This window comes from Musa acuminata, chromosome BXJ1-5 (genome assembly GCF_036884655.1).
Source record: "Musa acuminata AAA Group cultivar baxijiao chromosome BXJ1-5, Cavendish_Baxijiao_AAA, whole genome shotgun sequence".
Classification (NCBI taxonomy): Eukaryota; Viridiplantae; Streptophyta; class Magnoliopsida; order Zingiberales; family Musaceae; genus Musa; species Musa acuminata.
In genome coordinates this window covers 31,401,462-31,407,058 of record NC_088331.1, presented here as the reverse complement: position 1 = coordinate 31,407,058, position 5,597 = coordinate 31,401,462, and positions in this window count along the sequence as shown.

Here is a 5,597-nt window from a genome sequence, read left to right as displayed (position 1 = left end):
TACTTATAAATAAGAAAAAATCAAGGATAGAAATCTCTAGGATGAGTTAGAACACCTATTGTAGAAAATTTTAATCCCATGGGTGATGAATTGGTCCAAAACCTCAAGCCAAAACAACACCTCTCCTTTACTCCTTTAATTCCTCTTTTCTTCTCTTTTCTAGTCCAAGATGAGTTAGAGCAAGGTTCTCATTTGATAAGTTATCTTCATTTTTCTCATCCAATTATTTAGGTTTAACTAAAACAAAGATGATAATATGGCAAGCATACATCAAGGAAGCATAGGTCTCAACAATGTAACAAGCACAAGTGACACAAACCTTAGTTTAACTAGTGACACATGTCCTTCGTCATTTCTCTTTTTTTTTTTTAACTTAATACAAATCCTTTCATAAATCACATACAATTCATAAGATTCATAAGTAGATCTCTAGCAATAAGATTTCAATATAAATTTATTTAATAATAAACTATTAAATTAATTTTTATTAAAATAATTAAATAGAAATTATAAATATCATAAATAATTTAAATTTAAACATAAAGGATATTACACAACAGGTTCTTGATATGCCTGGTTTTTCATGAATTCATGAGTCTTCTTTAGTTTGAATACACTTGTCTCCCTCCTTTTGTCCTTTCCCCGATGTTAGTTGCAAGTAAAAGATGCTAAGAATTGTGATTGAACTACATACTGAGTTGTTACATCCTCGCCTAGCACGAATCACCCAACATTGCAACCATGTATAAGTTATGATGCAGGTGCTAGCATATAAGATTTCTTCAACTATATGAGGATATCTCTCTACTCTGTTGAGGGAAATCCTCCCTCTTAACTTATATAAATAGGAGAGGGACATGTGAATACAATCAAGCTTCTTCAATAATTCTTTTTGTCTTCTATTCTTTCCAACATGGTATCAGAGCAAGATGTGATACCATGATAGAAATGAAATACAAATGCATTGAGTTGAAACAATACAATACTCTTTATTTATACATATTAGAAGAGAGAATTTTCCTCAACATATTTACGACATCTCCTCAATAGAGTTGGGGAGATCTCGGTTGTTGTTGAGGTTATTATCACGGGAGATCTTGATTGTTATCATGCCCCTGCAAGACGGTGCTTCTGTCAAGGACATCGATCTTGGACTGATGTGATGAAAGGGAGTTACGGGTAAAAGGCTTTGTGAGGGAGTCTACTAATTGATCAGCCGTATATATGTGAGAAACACGTAGTTGATGTCTGACAACTTGTTCTCGCATGAAGTGAAACTCGATGGCTATGTGTTTCATGCGTGAGTGGAATACTGGATTAACGCATAGATAAGTGGCTCCGATATTATCATAATATATTGTAGGAGTAGAGATGATGTTGATGCCAAGTTCCTTGAGGAGATTCATGACCCAACTGAGTTCTGTAGCAGTGGTTGCTAGGCATAGTATTCATCTTCATTTGTAGAACGTGCAACTATCTTTTGCTTCTTAGAACTCCAACTGATTGGATTAGATCCAATGAAGAGAATATACCTCGATATGGATGTTATGTCATCAAAATTCCCTGCCCAATCAGCATCAGCAAATACATGGAGATTAAGAGGGAAGTATTTGTGGAAAAAGAGGCCATGATTAATAGACTCGTGAAGATATCACAAGATTTATTTAACTACAGACCAATGCATAGTAGATGGTCGATGCATGAACTGGGATAATTAATTGACCACAAATGAGATACCTAGATGGGTGAGAGATAAGTACTATAAGGAGCCAAGGACTTTACGATATTGAGTTGGGTCTGTAGTAGGGCTTCCATCACATAGTTTGATCGACTCGCTAGTAGACAGATGTGTTGTAACTACCTTTACATTTTGGATGTTCGTTTTAGATAATAGATCTTGAATATACTTTCATTGTGATCGGAAGAGCTCGGAAGATGTGTATATTGCTTTCACTCCTAAAAAATAGCTCAAGGTTCCTAGATCTTTAAGGGAGAATCGATCTGCTAAATGCTTGAGGAATGCCTTGATTTTCATATGATTGTTGCATGTGACAATAATATCATCCATATATACTAGAAAATATATTATATTGCCACTTTGGTGACGGAGAAATAAGGAGGTATCAGACTTGGAGTTGATGAAGCCAACTGATGCCAAAAACGAGCCAAGTTCGGTGTACCAAGCTCTTGGAGCCCGACGAAGTCCATAAATAGATTTTTGTAGTTTATAAACATGCTTTGGATATTGAGGGTGGATGAAGCCAAGAGGTTGCTGCATGAAAACATCGTCAGTTAGGGTCCCCTGTAGAAAGGCATTGTTAACGTCGAGTTGACATAAATGCCAACCTTGTGACATGGCCAAACTCAGAATAAGTCGGATTGTTAAGGGTTTAACAATAGGCCTGAATGTCTTTGTAAAGTCAATACTAGGTCGTTGATGAAACCCTTTGGCCACTAGACGCGCTTTATATCTGGCTACGGATCCATCTGGGTTCTGCTTAATTTGAAAGACCCACTTACACCTGATGATGTTTTGTGTGGGATGAGAGAGTACAAGGGTCTATGTAGAATTATGAAGGAGTGCATCATATTCTTCACACATGGCTTTACGCTAGTATGGAGATTTTTGGACTTGAGTAATTATGGTAGCTTCAGTGGTCTCTGATGAGGATGTTGTGATGGTATGTAGGTCAAGGATTTCTCGTGGTTTAAAGACACCACTTTTGGATCGTGTTGTCATTAGATGTTCAAGGATTATAGAGTGTGTTATAGGTATGGGCGGTGGAGGGGCACTAGCATGGATTAGGGTAGGTTGAGGGACTTCGGTGTCATTAGTCCCAAGAGATGATAAGGTAGTGATTGTGATTCCGAGGGAATGCCTTCAATCGTATGGGAACCTAGTAAAGAAGGGAGAGGCACAATGGAGGGGGTGAGGAGCTATTGCACTAAGAGAAGGAGAGAATGTGGATCTTGAAGAGAAGTACTGGATGATATTATGGGAGACTCGGTTGACGGGACATAAAGACTTTTCGAGATTGGGGTTCATAGCATCGAAAGACATTATGGTCAAGGGAGTATCCAATGAAAACGCAAGGATTAGATTTTGATGTTATCTTATGTGAGGCAAATGGATGCAACTATGGATAACATAGATAACTAAACACTTTGAGTTTTTGAATGTTTGGGGATTTGTGAAATAATTTTTCAAATGGCAACTCGTACTCGAGGACTGGAGTGAGCATATGATTAATGAGGTAGACGGCAGCTAGAAATGCTACAGTCCAAAAAGTTGGTAGCATAGAGGCTTGGTGTAGGAGTGTGAAACCAGTTTTAACTATATGTCGATGTTTGCGTTCAATAGAGCCAACGAGTTGATGAGTGTGTGGAGGTGACTTGAGATATTGTATACCACAAGCAGATAGGCAGGATATGAGGGCTTGATATTCGCCACCACCCTCAGAGTAAACAGTCTTAATTTTAGACTGAAAGAAGTTCTCAACCAATCTTCAAAAGTTGGTAAAGACTATTAAAACTTCAGATTTATGGTGACGATGGTATAACCATGTGTATTTGGTGAAATAGTCTACGAAAATAACATAAAATCTGAATTTGGCAAAAAAGGTGATTGGAGCGGGGCCCCAAACATCAGTGTAAATAACCTCAAGGGGTTTAGAGTAGGATATGGAGGATTTTCCAAAGGGAAGTCTATGACTTTTATTACTTAAACAAGCATCACAATGAGTTATGATGTTATTGGTTTTAAGCGTAGGAAGAGAATAACAAAAAAATAGTTTTTATTAAATAAGAGTTGAGGGATGACCAAGACAACGATGCCACACATCAGTTGGAGCTGCGACCGAAGAGTAGGCAGTGGGTTGGGTGATTTGTTGAACTAATAGCCACTTATAAATATTATCTTTACTCTGACCTCGGATCAGGGATACCCCCATGCTCAAATCTTTGACAAGAAAGGAGTTAGAAAAGAATTCAATTGAGGTATGATTCTGTTTGCAGAATTTAGAAATAGAAATGAGGTTTAGTTTGATATGAGGTGCATACAAAACATCATCTAGCGTAAATGAAGTACTATGTAAATTAAGCATTATGAAACCAATATTAGTAATGAGGAGTCTGTTATTGTAATTGATGATGATGTCTTCATTTCCGCCATTGTTGTTGTGAATGGACAAGTTTTGTATATCATAGGTGATGTGATCAGATGTGCCATAGTCCATAATCCAATTTTGATGACTAGTAGTCGAAGTAGCTATAAGATTGTGTGAGGCTAATGTGATGGAGGAGGAAGTCTGGATTGAGTTCTACAGACTTTTGCAGAGTGGCTAACTTTGTCACATAGCTGACAAACAACTCTTTGTTGATTTGTATGATCAGGACTCTAGGGATGAGGATAATTGAAGTAGCCACCTTAATGGTTGCAATTGAAATGTTGAGAAGGTTGAGGAGGGGAGGTTTGTTTGGAGCCCTTATTGTACCGGTTGCTCTTCTTCTTAGATTTTTGACTGACTTAAGCTATGATGGATGGTCTTGGTAACTTGTCATAGAGTTCTTCAAATAACACTAGTGAATCATGTGCCAACTTTCTAAGCCAAAGGGCTTCTTGTATTTGTCGTATGATACCAAAGTCGCATGAAGGGAGTCGGGATAGAAGATGGAACATGGAGTGAAGGCATAGAGCTTCACAAGATATATTTTGGTCTATGTGGATGACATCATTATCACAGGCAACAATCCCGTATTTGATGTTAGGTGCAATAGAGGAGGTAGCTGCAGTAGAGGAGGAAGCTGCAACGATACTGCAGTAGAGGAGGAAGCTACAGCAGAGGAGGAAGCTGCAACGATGCTATAGTAGAGGAGGAATCTACAGCGATTAGCTCTTAGCAGGAGTTGATGATCGACAATTGACAGCAAGGCAGCGGGCTACGATTGATGCAGATCACAGCCTAATGAAGACCATGCTATGGTGACGGACAACTCGAGCCTGGGGTCGGTGCAAGTGGCGCCGGTGAAGAAGAAGGCAGCATGAAGGAGAAGAGGGAAGGAGCGGACAGGGGTTGGAGAGGGATCCACTACTGAGGGTGAGCAGCCGACCGCACCAAAACAGGCTCTCGTTGTTATAGCTGCATTTGATAGCGACGCTGAGTGTGGTCATGGTAGCGGTTGGGGTAGCAGTAAAGGCGTCACGCGTCGTACAGTAGACGACCGTACAACGGACGGAGAGGGGAGTCTGATAGGGAAGCAAGTCTGTCGAGAAAGAGTTCCCCCCTTCTCTGGTTTGCAAAGGCAAGGGATGTGCTGAATGGCAGGCTTCGATGGCCATGGAAACTCGCTAGTCTCACTTGCTCTGATACCATGTTAGAAAGAATAGAAGACAAGAAGAATTATTGAAGAAACTATTTTACATTGAAGCTATTCTCCCCCTATTTATACATATTAAGAGGGAGGATTTTCCTCAACATAGTAGAGAGATTTATTCATACAATTAGGAAAATCTTATCCGAATAGAAAGATTTACTCATATAGTTCGGGAAATCTTATCTACTATCATGCCCCTCAAGATGGTGCTCCTATCAAGGATA